The sequence below is a fragment of the Schistocerca piceifrons genome, chromosome X, assembly GCF_021461385.2.
Source record: "Schistocerca piceifrons isolate TAMUIC-IGC-003096 chromosome X, iqSchPice1.1, whole genome shotgun sequence".
In the NCBI taxonomy this organism is placed as follows: Eukaryota; Metazoa; Arthropoda; class Insecta; order Orthoptera; family Acrididae; genus Schistocerca; species Schistocerca piceifrons.
In genome coordinates, this window is record NC_060149.1 from 493,782,822 (window position 1) to 493,806,021 (window position 23,200).

Genomic DNA, 23,200 nt, shown 5'->3' on the forward strand with positions numbered 1-23,200 from the left:
TGCATGAGCAGTTCCTATTAGACCGAGGGGGCCGACAGCCGATCACTTCCAGTCATCCCACCAGGAAAGAAGTACACGGTTCGTGTTGTCTGTAGTTCAACCATGCCTAGACGGTCAATACCGCAGTTCGATCGCGTCCGCATTGTTACTTTGTGCCAGGAAGGGCTCTCAAAAAGGGAACTGTCCAGGCGTCTCGGAATGAACCAAAGCGATGTTGTTCGGACATGGAGGAGATACAGAGAGACATTAACTGTTGAAGACATGCCTCGCTCAGGCCACCCAAGGGCTACTACTGCAGTGTATGGCCGCTACCTACGGATTATGGCTCGGGGAACCCTGACAGCAACGCCGCCAAGTTGAATAATGCTTTTCGTCCAGCCACTCCTGTGTCGTGTTACGACTCAAACTGTGCTCAATTGGCTGCATGATGCGCAGCTTCACTCCAGACGTCCATGGCGAGGTCCTTCTTTGCAACCACGACACCATGCAGCTCGGTACAGATGGGCCCAAGAACATGCTGAATGGACCACTCACGATTAACATCACGTTCTTATCACCGCTGAGTGTCGCTTATGCCTTCAACCAGACAATCGTCAGAGACGTGTTTGGAGGCAACCCGGTCAGGCTGAACGCCTTAGACAGACCGTCCAGCGAGTGGAGCTAGGTGGAGGCTTCCTGGTGTTTTGGGGTGGTATTATGTGGGGCCGACGTACGCCGCTGGTTGTCATGGAAGGCGCCGTAACGTCTGTACGATACGTGAATGCCATCCTCCGACAGATAGTGCAACCATATCGGCAGCGTATTGGCGAGGCATTCGTCTTCATGGACGACAATTCACGCTCCCATCGTGCACATTTTGAGAATGAGTTCCTTCAAGATAACGACATCGCTCGACTAGAGTGGCCAGCATGTTCTCCAGACATGTACCCTATCGAACATGCCTGCGATAGATTCAAAAGAACTGTTCATGGACGACGTGCCCTACCAATCACTCTGAGGGATCTACGCCGAATCGCCGTTGAGGAGTGGGACAATCTGGACCAACAGTGCCTTGATGAACGTGTGGATAGTATGCCACAGGCATGCATCAATGTAAGAGGATGTGCTACTCGGTATTAGAGGTACCGGTGTGTACAGCAATCTGGACCACCATCTCTGAAGGTCTCACTGTATGGTGGTACAACATGCAATGTGTAGTTTTCATGAGCAATAAAAAGGGCGGAAATGATGTTTATGTTGATCTCTATTTCAATTTTCTGTTGTTTGTTGTTGTGGTCTTCAGTCCTGAGACTGGTTTGATGCAGCTCTCCATGCTACTCTATCCTGTGCAAGTTTCTTGATCTCCCAGCACTTACTGCGACCTACATCCTTCTGAATCTGCTTAGTGTATTCATCTCTTGGTCTCCCTCTACGATATTTGCCCTCCTCGCGGCCCTCCAATGCTAAATTTGTGATCCCTTGATGCCTCAGAGCATGGCCTACCAACCGATCCCTTCTTCTTGTCAAGTTGTGCCACAAACTCCTCTTCTCCCCAATTCTATTCAAGACCTCCTCATTAGTTATGTGATCAACCCATCTAATCTTCAGCATTCTTCTGTTTTCTGTACAGGTTCCGAAATTCTCGGAACCGAGGTGATGGAAAACTTTTTTTGATGTGTGTAGAGCTGTTTTCAGGTTATTATATCACCTCTGACGTTATTTATGGGATGGAGATAAGAAATAAGATTCAGGTTTCGAACGGTTCTTCGGTACAATAAATGCCATAATAAACTATATGACGGCCTCTGCACTCTAAGTACACACTTGGCGCGAACCAATTCACGAGAGTAAATAAATGCAACGAGAGTATTCGTTACTCAGTGCCCTTATTGTAGCGGCCGAAGTCATGCCAAAATTGTTTAAGAAGTGAAGCTACCGATTCGCTCAACTCAAACTATAGTTTTGATGTAACAATAAAACTACTGAACCGGCCCGAGATAGACACGAAATGCGTGCAAGAAAGACGAGATGCGAGTACTGAAACCGAATAGGTACTTTGAGTCTCGTAGACTACCAGATCCCCTGTAAGGAATAATAAGGAAAAAGATCGTAGCGTTCGATTGTGCGAAATGCTGTTGGAACAGTTCAGATTTTCATTTTAGGTTCTTTGGGAGGCCGCCACAGAGATACATACGGGAATATGTACTGTACCTCTGCTGAAAGCAAATTTACGTGTATTTTATACATTTGAAACCAGAAGTTGAAGGACACAACAATCCACATTGAAATAAACCATCCTGTGTGGAGCAGAACATGCTCTTAAACTGAGTGATTGGTATACTTATATACAATCATATTAACTGTTAAAATCATTGAGCAATTTGCATACAGATCAGGTCTTATTGACAAAATTACGAGTACGAAGTCTGATTCAATTCCTAATGTTTTCGTTCTCAATATAATACACGTCCATCACCTCCCATATCAGCTACTACGTGGTGATTCCTCTCCCTCGAAAATGTCATTCAATGTCTCTTTAGGAAGTCTGTACAAAGCAGCCACTAAAAAAAGGTTCAATTTCCACCACTAAGGCATCTTAAGAGTTTCGGCCGCATTTACTTAATTATTATGATTTCCGCGATTAAATTAGGGCACTTGCGGTAACATCCAAGTTGAATGCGCGGGAGCTTCAGTGCCTCTTCCCTATACCGTTTTTTATCCATATAGTAAATCATGACGTCCCTTTTGCTCTTAGCCTCATCATCACGCACAGGCCGCTCATGTCATCGGCATCTACCTTTCTCCGTATATGGGTGACCTCACTGAGTGCCAGGAAGCCTCACCCTCTCCAAGACATTGTTGTGAATATGAAAGCACGTGCCAGGCCAATGCCTATAACCTTGTTTTATCCTGTCATTTCACAATACATCACAGAATACATATTAATTGCTACAGGACAACAAAAATGAAAGATAGTCACAGTATATATTATCAGCTACAAAAAACTGAAGTTACGTTATCAATTTTTATTTGTTTGCAGGTGTATGTCTGCAATGCTGGGACACACTGCAGTGCACGCGGTGACGTACTGTAGTACCCCGCTAGAAGAGCGGTCGATTAATAAACTGGAGTGGCGTGCTACAATTATTTTTCTGCGTGTCAAGCAAAATAATGTTGAATCAGACCATGTTGAGTTGCCGGAAGTAATTGGCAACGCTGGGCCATTACGTGTCACAGTGATCAGTTGTTGCAAACAAGTCTGAATAATGAAGTACAAAGTAGCAAACGCCGGCCGTTGTGGCCGAGAGGTTCTAGGCGCTTCAGTCCGGAAACGCGTTGCTGCTACGGTCGCAGGTTCGAATCCTGCCTCGGGCATGGATATGTGTGATGTCCTTAGGTTAGTTAGGTTTAAGTAGTTCTAAGTTCTAGGGGACTGATGACCTCAGCAATTAAGTCCCATAGTGCTCAGAACCTTTGAACCATTTTTGAAAGTAGCAAACCCTCTCTCTGTAAATAACTGGGAACTGTAAGAGAAGTGAAGGATCTCGTATTCGAATGCAGGAGCATCAGAATAGGGGGAAAGAAAAACAAGCAAAACCTGTCATGAATCAATTTTCAACCTCTTGCACGCCATTCTGAACATGACAGTGGTCGCCGCACTGTGTTCTGTGACTGTTCATACCCATTCAAAAATACAGCCTAACCGAGACTGCAGCGGAAATGCAGCTGTTTCTGATCAGTCAGGATGACTTCTTTAGTTTTTGGTCTAACCACCACGAAAAAGTGTTGGATGTACCACTATTGCCACAAAATAAAGGAACAAATTAAGCTATGGAAATATTTGTTTCCACCATTACCTTAAAGATGGAAACTTAACTAATATCAGACAAGGTGATACTGAGTGTCTGTTGGGACTTCCAGCGTTTGATACGAACGGATTATACGCGTAATGGGCAAACAATCACTGGAGTACAGTATTAAAATTTCCAGACGAGGTTACGGGAAGATGTCAGATAAAAGCGTCGCTGAAAGCTGCCCGCGGTGGTGTGTTTGTTCCAGGACAACTACCCAGCTCATTCCACACAGCACACAGTCTCAGTTCCTTGAGCTACTCAATTTTTTCACCCACTGTTTTGCTGAGATAGCACCAAGTGACTTCTTCCTCTTTCTACCTATAATGAAATCACGGCATGGCCGACATCTGCTGAGTGACGAAAAAGGGATTTGCGAGTTGTAACGTTTAGCGAATAGCCCAATGGTAATTTCTGTAAGAAAGGTCTCCGCCAATTCATACACAATGTGTCCCAGTTTGGTTAGGAATTCCAACCTGCAATGTTATCTCGTGCCGAGTTGCGGCGTTAAGATCCTTGAAGTTTCAACAACAGCTGTGTAGAAGGTCAAAGGATCCTGGCCGTGAATGTTACAGTATGTGTATGATACTCCTCTAAGAATGGCGGTGGAGCAGCGAAGCCACATCAAGTTTTGTGTGAAGTTTTGTGTTTGCGGTGAAGAATTGGTCAAATTCGACCCGAATATCGAGAGGCAGGTTCCTGGTCGCTCCTCCACAACAGCTCACCAGCCCACGATGCCTAAATCGTGCACAAGTTTTTGGACAGCCAACGGATCACAGTCCTGAGTTACCCTCTTTATTCACCTGATTTGGCCTCAGCCGACTTCTGGTTGTTCCCCAAATTGAAGTTGGCAGTGATAGGACACCGTTACCACTCAGTACATCCAAGAAAATGGTGCTATAGTGCTAAATACAATTCCAGAAAGGACTACACTGACTGTTTTTAAGCATTTTCTAAACGGTTTCAGCAGTATATTGATTCAGGGAGGGAGAGACTATTTTGAATAAACACAGTGATTTTTCATAGCCACATTCCTAACAGAATTGTGACACACTGTGTATATCAACGGAAAAAATGTGTCTCACTGAAGGAAAGATATGCAGACAATACTAAGACCATCACCAAGGACCATGGTCATAACTTGATATTCACTTTTTGAGGTGATTACTAAAACTTCATTACTCCCACTCACTTGAGCCACTACGCAGCATATTATCAGGCAAGCCACATTCCGTTGGTCAGATGGTACCTTTCACCAGCTTTGTTTCTCATGATTACAGTACGGTGTACCGTGAAATGCGTTTCCATAGTTTGCAGTAGGATGTACTGCACTGTACGCATTTAAGCCCCCACCCTCTCCTCCGCACAAAGCAGGTTGAAAATATAAAGCAGTCATTCACACAGTGGGAAGTTATCGGTCAACCGGTGGAGCAGAGAACTAATGTTATAGATGTGACGCATCTTCATTGTTGTACGGCTCAATAATTACGTTTACACACTCCCCACAGTAAATATTTGAGGTCGATAGTTGCGCTCAACCACACGCGGCTATTACACTGTTAAACAGTCTCGTTCAGTGTGCTGCGAAACCCCTTTCTGTTTCCATACTGAAACATTTCAACAAATATTGCTGAATCCTGTAGTTATGTAACATTCAGACGGTAAACCGTATTGTCTAATGTTTATACCTTTCGTGCTGTATAAAGAATAAAAACACAGCCCACTTTACCACAAATACAGAAAATCCGCGATAATCGCCCAAATGTCATGAGCGAAATGCGATTCAGCAAATAATAAGAGTAAAGAATTATATTTTTGATGTGTAGTATGTAATCGTTGGCTTAAGGGAAAAATTTTAATGTTATCTTCACACAAATTTAATATCAGAAAAAACGTTTTTTCCTGATAATATAAGTTTCAGTGCAGCTACAGTCGATCATTCTTATAAGATACTCCTTAAATTGAACATTCAGACCTTTTGCGATTTTAGTATGGCTTTCTGATACGAGATTCAAAACTATTCCGTAAATTGTGAATCGTATTTGTTTTTATAACTTCACGTGTATTTCGAACGTTACCGTGAATGTGTGGATGCTAATAATTTCTTAGCTGTATTGGCTGTGTGATTTAAAATGCTGATCGACTTAGATATCAAGTTAATTGTAAATGTTCTTTTCGTCCAACGCTAGAAAATAATGTTCTTGAAATATTGCTTCAGGAACATTAAAAAGTTAACTTCTACGTTCAACACAAGAACCTCTTTAATTTTATAGATCTGTTTTTCCGCTTTATTGAAGTGACTTGGTTCTTAATACAAAACTGTGAGACATACATTTATCTTTCTTTACACATTTTCACGAACATATGATAATAAAGCGCTGTGTCTTCAAATGGTTCAAATGGCTCTGAGCACTATGGGACTCAACTGCTGTGGTCATAAGTCCCCTAGAACTTAGAACAACTAAAACCTAACTAACCTAAGGACAGCACACACATCCATGCCCGAGGCAGGATTCGAACCTGCGACCGTAGCGGTCGTGCGGTTCCAGACTGTAGCGTCTTTAACCGCTCGGCCACTCCGGCCGGCGCGCTGTGTCTAGGTAATTCAATGTGGAAAAAGCAATTGAAAAAAATGAACAAACCGATATTACAATTATCAGAAATAGATAATACGTACTAGCACTTTAGTCATCATTTTCTTCTACGTTTTTCAAATTTGGTCTACTTCTGCTGTCACGAGATCTTGCCTATAGAAATGTAGAGAGAATTTTAGATCTACATTTCGGTACAAAACCCTAAGAAGTGTTACTGTATTCGAAAGAAATTTTCTCTCGCTTGAAACTGTAATACGTAGTATTAATATCTCCCAATAATATTTAATTTGTATTCCTGCGAACTGACTATCGGCTTTCTAGGTCGTCATACGACAAGTTTAGGCGTTTCATGATGTCCTCGAAAACCGAAAGCAGGTTCACAAATAAACTAAAATAAATGTTCTTTGAGGAATGTCAATACTGTGAACCTGAGATGGTACCACACTTGTTCTATCCGTAACAGATATGGGGATCTTTCTGGTCACGGGAATGTCTCAACATCATGCAGACAGTTCATAGAGTTATGTGCCGTGTGTCCTGTTAAAAATGGCACCACGATAATATCACATCCGAGGTAACACACACGAACGCAGGATGTAACATACCGTAGTGTCGTCCAGTTTCCCTCAGTCACTACCAGAAACGGCCTGGAGTTGTATCCGAGGGATCGCTACACCATGGCGTCAGGAGTGCACCGCTGTGTGTCTCCAAAACTTCGGAATAACGTGACCTCTCCTCACGCTTCTGCCATAGTCACCGACGATAATCATCTGGCGTAGCGCAGAACCATGATACATCACTGAAAAGAATGTGATACTATTTATCAGCGGCATGTGCCTCCAGATCATGGTACCGCACCGCTGTGTGTCTCCAAAACTTCGGAATAACGTGACCTCTCCTCACGCTTCTGCCATAGTCACCGACAATAATCATCCGGCGTAGCGCAGAACCATGATACATCACTGACAACAATGTTATACTATTTATCAGCGGTATGTGCCTCCAGATCATGGTACCATACCAAATCAGCAGTCTTGTTGTAGGATAATCGGCAACCTACAGATGGGACGAAAATTCCCTGGACCGGCAGCTGTTGATCTCCATCCAGTGGTGCGGCATGAGACAGAATGTTGCAAGTATTCCGTTGCTTGTTCTTGGATGGCAGGCACAGATGTGATGAAGTTACCTTGTGGCTGGTGAGCAATACAGCGGTCCTTCCACGTGGTGGTCAGATGTTGTCGACAGGAACCTTCACGACGAGTACGTCTGCTCTCACGTTCCCATATAGCTCAACATCAGGTTTCTGACTCATCCGAAAGCCCGAAAAATCATGATACTGCACGACTCGGCCAGCGGGCTAAATCACAATGACGCCACATCTAACACTGTTAGGTGCTAATAACGCTGTCTGACACATGTCTCCGTATCCTTCACAGAGATCACTCAACATCTGACGCTGTTGACGTCCCTTATACAGGGTGTTACAAAAAGGTACGGCCAAACTTTCAGGAAACATTCCTCACAGACAAAGAAAGAAAATATGTTATGTGGACATGTGTCCGGAAACGCTTACTTTCCATGTTAGAGCTCATTTTATTACTTCTCTTCAAATCACATTAATCATGGAATGGAAACACACAGCAACAGAACGTACCAGCGTGACTTCAAACACTTTGTTACAGGAAATGTTCAAAATGTCCTCAGTTAGCGATGATACATGCATCCACCCTCCGTCGCATGGAATACCTGATGCGCTGATGCAGCCCTGGAGAATGGCGTATTGTATCACAGCCGTCCACAATACGAGCACGAAGAGTCTCTATATTTGGTACAGGGGTTGCGTAGACAAGAGCTTTCAAATGCCCCCATAAATGAAAGTCAAGAGGGTTGAGGTCAGGAGAGCGTGGGGGCCATGGAATTGGTCCGCCTCTACCAATCCCTCGGTCACCGAATCTGTTGTTGAGAAGCGTACGAACACTTCGACTGAAACGTGCAGGAGCTCCATCGTGCATGAACCACATGTTGTGTCGTACTTGTAAAGGCACATGTTCTAGCAGCACAGGTAGAGTATCCCGTATGAAATCATGATAAAGTGCTCCATTGAGCGTAGGTGGAAGAACATGGAGTCCAATCAAGACATCACCAACAATGCCTGCCCAAACGTTCACAGAAAATCTGTGTTGATGACGTGATTTCACAATTGCGTGCGGATTCTCGTCAGCCCACACATGTTGATCGTGAAAATTTACAATTTGATCACGTTGGAATGACGAAACTAAAATGAGCTCTAACACGGAAATTACGCGTTTCCGGACACATGTCCACATAACATATTTTCTTTCTTTGTGTGTGAGGAATGTTTCCTGAAAGTTTGGCCGTACCTTTTTGTAACACCCTGAATACCCTACCAATTCTGAGGATGACACTGAACATGAAGAATAGTAAGATATTCTGGTAGCCTTTCTACCAGTCACAAAGAATGCAACTATAATCGCTTATTTAATGGCCGATAGTGTTTGCGGTCGGTTACAGAACTCACGAGACATATAGCATCCTCATTATGCTGAAATGCACAGCTTTATGGTCTAGTAACACAGCATAGCATACGAAGAGTTGAAGAACTGCCAACATATGGTCTACATGAACGAAGTCGAAAACTATCCCAACATATGTCACTGACTTTTTGATGTCTTATTTTTATCTGCTGTGTTCCACAAACTAACGAAAAATCGCTTTCGGTACGAACTATAATCATAACGTTACAAAAACGTCTTTTTTAATAAAACAAAATATCTCAATTGTCACAGGATAATACGAACTTTCTGCTTCGAAACGGTCTGTGTTTACTTTCAGTCAACTGTCATGGGAGCGTAGTTGTTTTAGGATTTATTCACTTACTGTCGATCTGCCTGCTAAAGGCTCTTTCACAGAGGAGGTGAAAATCTTGTCTTCAGCGAGATCAGAAACGAAAACCAACCAAGCCTTCCACATGAAGTGTGAACGCTTTAGTGCTAAGCTAGAACAAAACTGCATCAAACGGCGCTCTGTTGTCGTTCCAGTGATTGCCAGGACACAGACTTCGCAACGTAAATGGCGAATAAAGCTGCAGTTCCCATTAGAAGGAGCATCCTGGAATCATAACCGTAAATTTACTATCTCTATGTTACCCCTCAAGTGAGATTCATTCAGAATCTTTACTCAAAATTACAAGAAAGTATTGAGTGAATTTACCAAGGAAATTCTGAACCAAACCAGGAAATACATTAATAGTCACATAGTCATGAAATGTATTCTACAATATTGCTAGTTTTCCATTAACTGGCGACAGGCAGAATACAGTGCCGCAGCTGATGTGAATCTGAAGCTGGCTGGTAGTGAGGCATCTCGCCATTCGAAGACGCGGTGTAGCCAACTACCGCCACATTGACTGGGAGCTGAAATACCTAGTAGAGGACAATGAGTTTTATTCACATTTCTGGAACTATTATTGGAGGGTAAAGCGTAGTTACGTATAATATCGATATGCACCGACTACAAATCGAACCTCTTTAAATAAAGAGCAGAGAAAATTATTTCGGCGGTTCTCCTCTTCTGTAGCGAACTGAAAACTAAGAAACTCCTTCAATGGAAGAAATACGTTTCTGTTAGCATCAGCATACGATATTAACGCTATGAATAGATAACATTTATTTTGATATTATGTACATGGAAACAGATTTACTTATGAATGAATGCAATGGAACCACGTATAATTTGTTATAACACAAATAAAAGACTACATACACTCATTGGGAATGTTTGAATTTGATAATCAAATTTCATATGTTTTGAATAACAGAGAGTTTCAAATCATAAAAGCAAATACCTCCATGGGCAATGAATAGACCACCTTCAGTGCGGATGCACGATTTCGTTCTACGTCCTACGGGAACCTCAAAGTAGCGAGCATGGAGGATATGGGCGGGGACTGTGGATATGTGGCGGTGGGTGGGAGTGTCGGTCGGCCGAGAGGCCTTCCGAGATGGCCCGCATAGTTGCGATAAAGATTGCGTCTGGGTGATGCAATGGTTAACCCAACTGCCTAACCAGTAGTAGATCCCAGTTTCGAATTCTGGCATGGAACACTTTTTCACTCGTCGCCGTTGATTCCTTATAGAGTCCAGATGCCGTTGACATCGAGGGTTCCGTCCCTTTTTCCCACCTCCACACATAAATTTACGTAATATTTACTTTTGTACTTCCAGAGGACCAGTATATTTCACAGGGTGACATACTCCATAAAGAAGGTCAAAGCATAAAAGATCTAAGCACCAAAGATGTATCCTGCTTCAAGTGTGTATGAGTGTGAATGCGCCGATTTTAGTGTCGCATCGCGTGTGTAACTCAACCGCCAATTATATCAGCCTGCAGGAAGTGTGCACACAGCACAGACCCCACCGCGCCACTTGCGAGTCGCTTCTATATATGCTCGGAGCAGCGCAGGCTCATCCTCACTATACAATAAATGTATTCACAATTTCGAGTAAGGACAACCACCAGTCTGGCGTGGGGTCGGTCGCTTGACGGCGCGTTCGGCGCGGCCCTGCCCGTTGCCGGCGCGCCGTAAGGCACGGAGGCTCGCACTGGGGCGTATCGCTTCTAGTGGGGCGTGCCGCGGCAGTCCTCACAGAGGAAGTGATGCGTCTCTCATAGCCTTCCTTCCCAAGTGGCTCTTTCCGCCTTCCCGTGGTGCCAGATGTTAAGCTCGGCATTCTGCCTTGCGACAAAAGGGAGAGCTGCGACCCAACCTGATGCGAAAGCGAAGGGTGCGTGGCACCGAACACCAGTCCCTTTCTGTTCGCAGGGCACAGACCAGCAGGTGCTCTGCATGCCGGCGATCTCGTTTGTCGGCGTGGGATCGCGGCGCGAGTTGGCAAGGGTGCTTCGCCGCGCCCCTGGGTAGCCGGGGCGTGTTCTGCCAAACCCAGGAGGTGGTGACGTCGTCTGGGCCAGGTTAGATGGGTCCAGACCGCCGAACGTCTGGGGCACCAGCCCGCCACCTGAGTAGGAGTGGGTCCTTGGCCGAGAGGTGGAAACTCGGGCAAGTAGGCGGCGAAGGGCGGGAGGTGCATGCGCCTCTCCGGAGTGCGGGGTGCAGTTGCCGAGGAGCGTCGCGTGAAATCGTCGATGACGGAGTCACCGAGGGGGACCAGTGCACTGGTGACAGTGCGCTGAACCCGGCAGTTCGGAAGTGCCCTTGACCTAGGGGCGAGGTCGGTGGGCGAGCTGTAGATGTTCGCCCCTGCCAGAGCAGCCGAGAGCTTCTCTTGCACCTGATCCCTCTCCACAGGACGAGGTGGGACAGGCAGAGGAGGATTACTCAGTGATGAAGAGACACGCAAAAATTACGCTGCTCCTGGAGCAAAGCAAAAAATAAAAAATGGAAAAATAAGCCAGACAGCAATCTCGCAAATTAAAAATGAATTGGCTGCATGGGCAATTGCTCACCCAAAACTGGAAGGACGTGTAGAGGAGCTGGAGAAAGAGAATACCCGATTGAGACTGTGGTGTCACCACCAGACACCACTCTTGCTAGGTGGTAGCCTTTAAATCGGCCGCGGTCCGTTAGTATACGTCGGACCCGCGTGTCGCCACTGTCAGTGATTGCAGACCGAGCGCCGCCACACGGCAGGTCTAGAGAGACGTCCTAGCACTCGCCCCAGTTGTACAGCCGACTTTGCTAGCGATGGTTCAGTGACAAATTACGCTCTCAATTGCCGAGACGATAGTTAGCATAGCCTTCAGCTAAGTCATTTGCTACGACCTAGCAAGGCGCCATTATCATTTGCTATTTATCTTGTGATGCATGCATCGTCAGACCGATTTTCACCAATTATGGCTTAAAGTTAAGTATTCCAACAGATACGTACTATTTTTGCTAGTCTCATATCCCTGACCTGTTCCAGAACTCACGCCAGTCTGCGTGAGCTTAAACGCGTGCCTTTCGGCTTCCTCTCCTAGTGGCTTGGCTGTCTTGCCAAGTTACAACAGAGACAACAGCAACAACAACAACAACCGAGCAAGACCTGGGTGGCGGTGGCTGCACAAGCCCCCACCAGACAAAACAACACGAAAGAGACCATAGACATGGTGACTAAGAAACAAGAGACGGCTGTCTTTCTCAGGACCTTGCCTGGACAAGATACAAGCGTCAAAAGAATCCAGGAACTTTTAACCACCACAATTGACCCTGTGAAAGACAAATTAAAGATTAAGCGTGTTAAACCAAGCCGCAACTCGGTGATTGTAGAAGTTGCTACTGAGGAGGACAAAAAGAAGCTGCTTGAAAACCCGAAATTAAACGCAGTTGTAAAATGTGAACCGCCAAAAAAGAGGAACCCCTTAGTCATACTGTACGATGTTCCTACAGTAATGACAAACGAGGAACTATGTGAGGCAATTAGGAAGCAAAACTTTGAGGGCATGAACGAAAATGATTTCAAAAACAGCTTCAAATTGAGATTTAAGACGGGTCCGCAACAATGTGGAGGCAAATAACAGCAATGGGCAGACTATACGTGGGATTCCACGCAATAAACACTAAAGACTACATTGTGGTACTTCGTTGCACAATTGCGGAGACTTGGACCACATTCTGAGGCACTGCACCAGGGGGTCGGCCTGCTTCAAATGCGGTGATAGGGGTCACACCCGAAAAGATTGCAAGGCCACAGGCGTCTGCATCCCCTGCAAGAGTCGTGGCAAAAAGTCTTGTGGAGCCACAGGACGGAATTGCCCTACCTACAGGATGCTCGAACAAAGATTAACATCGCGAATTGATTATGGTTGAAAACGGCATACCAAGCAGGATGTCAAAGCATAAATCCCCGAGCAAAAGGAGGAGGGATGCTATGAGAGCAAGTAGATTCAGGAAATTCCTGAAGTCGCTTACCAGCGCTGACGTACCAACAGTCGACAAATCAATACAGAGTCCCCCACTAGGGACATTGGCATTCAAACTGAGCTCCCTTCAGTGGTCAGAGCACCCTCCTCCCAATGCCGGGACACGCTGCCGACTAAAGATCCACAACGGCAAGAGCATCCTGTGGTAGCGACAGATAAAGCTGCAAAACCTGTTCAAGAAAACACGATAACAAGCTCCACCGCCAACTCCGTCACAAAGACAGCCCGGTGGTCAGGTTGCCACCCGTAGATCCGGTGAAGGTGTACCCGAGTCTCGAGTACACCATGCAACTAGCTAGGCTGGAGCAGCCGACTTCCCTGACCACTGCCTTACGACATGTGGTCCGAGTAGGACATGAGAACGGACGGAGAGCAACCTTCTCGGTGATGGAAGCTGTGGACCTACTCAAAAAGGTTTTTGAAAGACGAGGAGAAAAATTTGACCTGGATGAAATCCACCATCAATCAGTGATGGCAAACGGACGACTAGCATATGACTGGAACAAAACCTGGCCACATGACCACATACACACTTACTTCCCATGACGACCAAAATAAAAATAGGACAACTCAATACTCATAACAGTGGACTAGTAATGCAGGAGCTCCGTATGGAAGTGATGGAAAAGAGACTGGACATACTCTGTTTACAGGAGCCATACTATCTGGCTGGAAAAGTTGCGTTCACTGCCGCAACATGGCAAACCGTCAGCAGTGGGGATACCCCCAGAGCGGCCATCCTGGTAACAAACACCGCACTGCGTGCAACACGTCTGTCACAGTACTCCAATAGTCACTGCAACGTCGTGGAGATACAATCTCCTGCTGGAATTGTAATTATCATTAACATGTACTTCCAGTACGGAGACAGAATCGAACAGCACATAGACCATCTAGTGAGTGCGGGCACGGCGTTGCGGGGACGTAAAATCATCATAACTGCTGACATAAACGCCAAATCCCCCCTATGGTACAGTGGCACAAGGGATGAAAATGGTGCTAAAGCAGAAGAAATGATTATGGCTCTTCAACTAGTGGTGGCAAACAGACCTACGTGGCCGGAGGGGGTCAGGGTACAAACATTGATGTGACGTTGGTCACGCCAAACGCAGTAAATATGCTCCAAGAGTGGAGAGTGGTAGACAACGCCACCACTGGTGATCACAATTTAATTGCCTTTATTGTAGGAGATAGAGAGTGCCACTGGGCCATGGGGTGGAAGGTGCAAAGAAATTTTAGGAAAACAGACTGGGAACGCCTAGCCAGAGAGTGCGACATTCCCCCATTACCTGAAAGGGACGCATGACAGGACTTTAACGACAGAGCCGAGGGGCTGGTACGCGCAATAACAAGGGTGATTAAGGCGGCCGTACCAACCAGGACGAGGGCCATGGCGGCCACACCGTCGCCATGGTCAGCCGAGCTACAAGAACTGCGTCAGTCTGTCAGGAGACTGAGAAAGCACTACCAGCGCAGTGTCGTCTGGTGGGAAAAATCAAAGATGGCTGCAGTTATATCGGGAGGCAAAAGATAACTTCCAGAAAGAGCCACAGAAGACCAGAATAAAAAGTTGAGAACCTTCTGTAACCAACCAGTTGGCCCTCGACCCTTGGGGTGTGCCATACAGATTGGTGAGGGAGAATATCCGCTCCCCAACGATGATATGGTTCAAATGGCTCTGAGCACTATGGGACTCAACTGCTGAGGTCATTAGTCCCCTAGAACTTAGAACTAGTTAAATCTAACTAACCTAAGGACATCACACACATCCATGCCCGAGGCAGGATTCGAACCTGCGACCGTAGCGGTCTCGCGGTTCCAGACTGCAGCGCCAGAACCGCGCGGCCACTTCGGCCGGCTCCAACGGTGATATCAACGACCAGGCACGGGGACGGGATGACGGAATCCTGGCAGGAAACTGCCGAGGTCCTCCTCCGGTCCCTGTTGCCTGACGATGACAGGAATGACGACACTGAAGAGCAGCGTCAATTACGGAATGAAGACCTTGTTAGGTATGAAAATGACGAAGCGGTCCTCCCCTTCCCTGAGGAGGAGGTTGCCGCTCTCATCAAGTCCCGGAAGAAAGGAAAAGCCCCCGAGCCAGCCGGCATTGTGGCGTAGGTGGTGCAGTTCTTAGCCCCACAGCTAGTTGCGCCACTCACACATCTCTTCAACGAATGCCTCAGGCGGGGCAGATTTCCAAAAATATGGAAAACCGCAAATGTGGTAATCATTAAGAAAGGCCCGGAGAAGGACCCCACTGAGGCCAAATCCTACAGGCCCATCTGTCTGCTGGATGGCTTTGGCAAACTTCTCGAAAAATTATTAGCTGACAGACACTGCTCAACGCATGCTGCATGGGATGAGCAACAGGCAATTCGGTTTCAGGCCTGGGTGATCGGCATCTGATGCAATCGCCTTGGCGGCCGAGGTCTGCGGCTCAGCCCCGGGTTAGTATGTTGTTGGCATCATGGTGGATATCAGTGGCGCCTTTGACAGCCTGTGGTGGCCTTCGCTCTTCTCCTGCCTTCGGGAGGAAGAGTGCCCAGGGCTACTATATGGCTGTCTGAGGAGCTATTGTGAGGATCGGGAGGTATGGCTATCATCCCCTAGCGGAAAAGTCGGGAAAACTATCACCAAGGGTTGCCCCCAGGGCTCCGTGTTGGGTCGCCTTTTCTGGGACATCCACATGGAACCTCTTCTGGACAGCCTGCAACAGAGCGAAGAGGTGCTAGAGGTGATAGCCTACGCTGATGACCTCCTCCTGCTGGTCGGCGGCCGAAGTCGCGAGGGCATAGAACTGAAAATAGAGAGAGCAATAGACAAACTACAACTATGGTGCCGCAACACCAAGATGACTATCTCATCAACCAAGTCGACTTATCTATTACTCAAAGGACAGCTAATGAGAAATCTGACAGTGAGAATTGACTGTACGCCGGTTCTTCGGAGACGAGAAACGCGCTACTTGGGAATCATCATCGATGAAAGGTGGAACTTCGCAAGGCACATTGAAACCGTAACCCAGAAAGCACTACAACTACTAAATAACCTGATTTCCATCGGACATAAGAGATTTCACCTTCCGCCTCATCTAATTAAGCTTTATCACAATAGTATACTGAAGTCAATAGTGGGTTACGGCTCGGGAGTCTGGGCTCACAGGCTCACGAGGGTGGTGCCCGCTGTGACGGTGAGAAGAGTACAAAGGAACATGTTACTAAGGTCCGTGGGAGAATACAGAACATTGGGAGGAGCCCTGTTAATCATAATGGGGCTTTGTCCCCTGGATATAAAGATAAGGGAACAGGCCGCATGGTACTGGGCCAAGAGGGATAATATCACCAAAGTAGAGGAAATTATAGGGGCACCAGTTAGGGAAAAAGGGGAGATACCGTGAAGGGGTGAAGATCTATGGCAGGAGATATGGGAGTCAGATGAAACTGGTAGAAGAACCTTTCAGCTCCTACCAGATGTTAAGGAAAGAATGAAAATGAAATACTTCGAGCCAACTCGGGGATTGTTCCACTTTCTCACTGGTCATGGCCCCTATCCGACTTATCTATGTCGGTCTGGGAAAAGGGCGACGCCCGCGTGCGACTGTGGCGCATCGGAGGGTACTCCTGACCATGTGGTCTACGAGTGCCCCCTTTTCGATGATGTAGCCGACACACTAAGACGACAACTACCAAGTACAAACAGTTATGACCTTCTAAGACAAGAGGAGACCTTTCAGAGACTGAACACGCTAGCCAACGAGGTATCACCAAAAGTATTAACAACTTTTCTGAGAGACTTTCGTAACTAGATAAATAGAAATCACCGATTGTGACCACTGCCCCAATCCCGTACCGCCTGTTCGTGGATAGGTCGACTTTACAGTTGGAATCCGCCACGTGCAGGACTAGGGGGACTGGGGTAATCCTCATCACGAACTGAGACAACGCACCGATTATGACGTAGAATAGGTAGTAGATTTAGTTAAATAGAATAGGATAGTAAGTTAGGAACCTGCAGCGATAAATAACTTCTTGCCTGCCCTGTGCCAGGGGCATGCTCATAGGGATTAGCTCTATGAGCCAGGCATCTAAGTAGGTTTATATTATTAACACTGGCACAACTGTAACGCTGCAGGCAGTTAATACTAACCTTTCGTAGAAACTAGAAATTATGCTAACACTAGTAAAATTAGAAGTAGTCTGCCTAGTAATAAATATAGTACTGTCTGTAGTCAAATAGAATGTAGAAGCTGCTATTATAAAACTAGAAATATAGGACCCACTAATCATTAAGGTGGTGGGTCATTTTGAATAATTATTATTGTTATGAAATAAAGAATTTTTTTTTAAAAAAAAGGACAACCATCAGCTGTAGACTGGAATGACGACAGCGAAAATTTTTTTCCGGACCAGGACTCGATCCGGGGTTTCCCGCTTATCGCGAGCGATCGCCCTATGATTTGGCTCTCCATGCTAAATTTTCATATTCATCATTTCCTTCTACAGCTGATGGTTATCCTTATTTGCAATTGTGAATACATTTCATTTATTTCATAATGGCTGCAGTCGCTACTACCCAGCAAAAAGCCCATTCCCACCTACACCTCATGAAACTCCTACCTGGCCAGACATAGGGATTGCATCCTTTCATCACCCTCCACACCTACAAATCCCTCATACGTCATATCCTCTGTTGTGCCAGCGTTGCCTGGATCTCCGACGCCCCCCCCCCCCACTTTTATAAGGTCCTCCAAATCCTAGAATGCCATGCGCTCTGCCTTGCCTTCCATTCCATATCCGTCTTTCTTCCCCCACACCTGATCCTCTTCCACTATCTCCTCGTCTTCCTCCAATATCTCTGCATCCTTTACACTGTACACAGGCTTGATTCCCCCCCCCCCCATCCTCTGGTTTCCTCCTTCCTCTCCACCCCACACCCATTGCCACGCCTCTATCGCTATATCCCTCCCCCTCTCCACCTCCACACCCTCTATCTCCTTCAAGAGAGCAATTTCCAGCACTTCCCCCTCCCGGATGTTGAACTTCGCTGTGACATCTACCCTTCCTACTAACTGTACCCTGGCCTTGTTCTCTCCCCCATACCCAGGTCCCCCCATTTTCTCTCCCCTCCTTCTCCCAAAGAGGATTCCCCCCCCCGTCTCCCTCCACCCCCTCCTCAGCTGTTTTGCTCTCACATCCCTTCCCTCCCTGGACCCCCTTCAGGTGCCCCACTTCATCCCCCTTTCTCTCCCCTCCTTTTCGCCTCCTTTTCCCTTATCCCCTCATCCCCAACCATTGGCAGATCCTCCCATGTTTATATTCATCACCAAGTGTGCTGCGTCAGTGTTGTGTCCGGCGCCATTCTACAGTGTCATCAGTGATGGGGTTTTAATTGTGTGCTTGGCCTATCTATAGTTCATGATTGTTCCATGCTACGCCATCCGTCACGTCGCTGTTATAATCGGTCTGCAACTTTGTATGCTCTGGCCATACTTTGCCTGGTGTGTGTGTACAATACTGTTTTAATTTTTACCTCCGTTTTACAGACGCCGTTTTTTATGCTTTCTTCTCCTATGTCCGGCATTTTTTGTTTCTATGTTCCGCCATGTTTTCTTCTTTATATTGTTTTAAATGTCTTCCTGTCTACTTGTAATGTCTTTCGGCTGAAGAGCAGCGCCTGTGCTGCTGCCAACCCTCTTAGATGGGGGAACTGGAAATACAATAAAGAAAAAAAAAAAACGGCTGCAGTCGCCGCAGTGCCTGTTACTTTGGACATGTATGCATGTGCAAAGGAACTTTGCATCGTAATCAGAGTAACACAGGCACTGCTATGTCATACAGCCTCGCTATGTTGTTTTAGTTGGTACCGCTCACATCAGTTGTACTGTGTATCGCTTCTGTTGCACCACCTTTATGATTCTCTTGTCTGATTACATGTGGATTCATAAGAAGCTTATTTCCATTACTGTTCAGAAGCTTATGAATAAAGCCATATTTGTGTTATGTGACTCGGTTTCGTGTATTACCTGGACACTACACGACTGGCGAAGAGTTTGGAATGGTCTACGAGTGTGCAGTCTGTAAGTGCTGCTTCATCACGGGTAGTCATTATGAACGCCGTGCTACCGTAACCACAGTGACAACCTTGTCGGCATCCAGTAAGAGACAGAGTACGTTCCATCGGTCTGTCCACTCACTTTTACTCCGTATCATGATTTAGATTTGCTTTGGGAAGCTTACGAAAACAGATTCAGATAGCATTTTTTGACTTACGATGTGACAGACCCGTATTTGTGCAAAGCATTATTCGCCTCGTGGAATCCGCCTAAGGTGTATGAATTATTGTGCCAGCCTTACCCTTTACAAGAACCGGCAGCTCTTACTTTTGATCACATCTGTAGTTTATTGTCGAACTACCAGTGCAAATGAACACATGGCATAGCGGCGCGAGTAGAATGCCACCGATGCAACAAGAAACCAAAGCAGTCATACAGTACCTGAGCAGTCGAACATCACAGCCTGAGACGTAAGTCGCAGTTCGTTACTGATGCCCCGAGTGACAATTTGTTTATCGAGTTAAGTGTTTCTCTCCAAGTGCTCTGGCTACAGGTCGACACAGGTGCTGCAGTGACGTTATTGGATTCACAAACCCATGTGAGTTTAGGCTCGCTTCCGTCGACACCGTTGATATGGAAGCTGTTCAGTTATAACAAACAGAAAATTTACGGTATCTGCCTCTTACAAGTCAGTGGTTCATTATATTACACTTTTAGTGGTTGCTGATGCCGGTGTTGAGAACATGTTCGGAATGGATGCATTTCAGACATTCGGATTTTCAATCACCGACGCAGTTGACATTGTGACCGATCGGGTACCATATTCTCAATAGGGGAACTGTGTAAGTAGTTTTCGGACTTGTTTTTGGAACGTATAGGGTATGCTACGAATTTTCTGCTCATATTTCTTTGAAATCTACATGCCGGCATCGTTTTTGTCGTGCGTGTCCTATTCGTGTTGCCCTGTAAGACCAAGTGAAAGCGGAACTCGGCAGACTTCAGTCTCTAGGGGTGGTTCAACCTGTTATGGTTAGTGAATGGTCGTCTCCGCTGGTTGGAGTTTGGAAACCATGGAGCACTCTTTGCCACTGTTACGACTTCAGTACTACTGAGAACGTGAAGTCGATCGTGGATACGTATCCTCTCCCAGGCCAGAAGGAACTGTTGGTGAAAATACCAGGTGGTCAGAAATGTTCTAAAATTGATTTGTCTGAAGCTTACCAGCTGGTTCCTGTGGACGAAGAGTTCTGGGTTTGAATGCTCCTTTTGTTTTCTATGAATACTTGCGCCTTCCGTTTGGCGTGGCTAGTGCCCCTGTCATTTTACAACGATTTTTAGAGCATTTTCTTGTCCCTGTCCCGGGTTGCATAAATTATCTGAATGGTATTGTTGTAACGGGCCCCTCCACGTCCATCACTTGAAAAATCTGCGTACTTTGTTTTCTGTCTCTCAGTCCTCAGGCTTATGCTGTAACCTCGCGAAACCTCAGTTTTTCATCCTTCAGGTGTTTATATGGGGTTCGAGATCTTGCAGGGTCGGGTTCGCCCTCTGCCAGACTACATCTCCGCTTTTACGTCTTTGCCTCACCCTTCGTCGACGAAGCAGCTTCAGGCCTCCATAAGGAAGCTAGCCTACTACCATAAATTTCTGCTGGGAGCGGCCACATTGGCCCGCATGTTGCATCGCTTGTACGCAACAATGTACGTTTTTCCTAGAGTCGGGATTGCGAACGTGCTTTCCAAATGCTGAAATTCAAACTACTCTCAGCCCCTTGTTTAGTTACGTTCTCTCCAGACCAACACATATTTTTGGCTACTGAAGAGTCACAGTACAGCCTCGGCACGGTCGTAGCGCACCAGTATACCGACGTCTCTGAACGAACTGTTGCTTTCGCCTCTAAATATGTTGCTCTAGCCCAGCAGCGTTAATCTCAGGTGGAAAAAGAGGATCTTTCCACACTCTATGCTGTTCAAAAGTTTCATGTTTTTTGCATGGCTCCGAGTTTCACCTTATTACTGACCGTAGACCCTTGGTTTACTTTCTCAACACTCACATTTCCTAGCTTGACAAGGCAGCACATCCTCTACAACGCTGGGCGCTGTTCATATCTCCCTACAATTACGAAATCCATTTTCGACCTACGTCTAAACATACCAATGCGTATGCATTGTCTCACCTTCCTGTGGATCTTGATACGGACTTTGATTGTGACGAATTTCTTTGCTTCCACCTTGATTCTCAAACGTAGGACACAGTCGAGAGTTTCTCGGTTACGGGATCGCACATAACTGCTGCTGTTGCCGCCGTTCCGCTTTTCCATCAGGTGGTTTGGTTTCGTTTCTTCAACAGAGCTGGCCAGATAAACCGATGGGTCGGGCTGGAGATCCTCTGCGCAGGATGATCTCTCTCCTAGATTGGTCGTTCCCACCGCACTATGGCGCGAGGTTCTATGCCTTTTCCATTGGGGAGTGTCTGACAGTAATGTGTTTGTTAGGAGACATGTGTTTTGCCCGGGGATATGCGAAATTACCCGCTTTGTCACAGTTCGTGAGCAGTGTGCCAGAAAACACGCAGCTCCTAAAGCACCTCCGGGCCCCTGGCCCATTCCACGCCAGCCATGGGAACGCATTCATGTTGTTGTTGTTGTGGTCTTCAGTCCTGAGACTGGTTTGATGCAGCTCTCCATGCTACTCTATCCTGTGCAAGCTTTTTCATCTCCCAGTACCTACTGCAACCTACATCCTTCTGAATCTGCTTAGTGTATTCATCTCTTGGTCTCCCCCTACGATTTTTACCCTCCACGCTGCCCTCCAATACTAAATTGGTGATCCCTTGATGCCTCAGAACATGTCCTACCAACCGATCCCTTCTTCTGGTCAAGTTGTGCCACAAACTTCTCTTCTCCCCAATCCTATTCAATACTTCCTCATTACCCTTCCCGAATTCCTATTGGCTCTAGGTTCTGGATATATTTTCCCGGTTAGTTAGATTCTCCGGTGTATTACCATGTCGGCTTAGGTCAAAATTGAAACGCTTTTGAGGATTTTTTTCTATTAAGGGGTTGCCTCGTATCATAGTTTCCGACAATGGACCCCAGTCAGTTTCTCACATCTTTCTATTTTTTTGTTCCAGCCATGGCATTAGTCATGTTTTGACTCAGACATTTCACTCTTAATCAAATGTTGAGACAAACGGCTAGTGCATCTGTTCAACCCTCAAATGAATAAGTTCGTTGTGGGATCTTCGCCAGATGATGCCCTTCTCCTTTTTCTGAGCACCTATCGCTTCACGCCTATAGGAGAGCGGAGCCCAGCTGAATTGCTTCACGACAAGCAGCCACGCATACTCCTCCATCTTCTGCGGCCTGCTCCGCACCTGCCGCGGTCGGGTTCGTCCGACCGCTTCAAGCTGGGATCGCTGGTGTGGCTGCGAGGGATTCGTTGCTGGTCCAAGTGGATAACGGTCACTGCTGTCCGCCGCAGGGGACACCGTTCTTGTGACATCGTAACGACGATGGGCTGGTGGTACACCACTTTGGTAAGCTGCGCAACCACTCGGCACTGGAAGCAACTGGTTCACTGGTGTGGCCCATGTCGCCACAGACATCCTCGCCGCTCTCCACCTCGAACATGTCGTTGCCTGCTGTGGAGGCGCCCCTGTCCTATTGGCTGCCTCCTCATCGTGCTTTTCCAGCTTCCCGGCGCCAGGCGCTTGTCCGTTCATGGCTTGGAGTGCATTGTCACAGCCTGCTGTTCAGGTCGAGCCGCCTCCACCGGCCC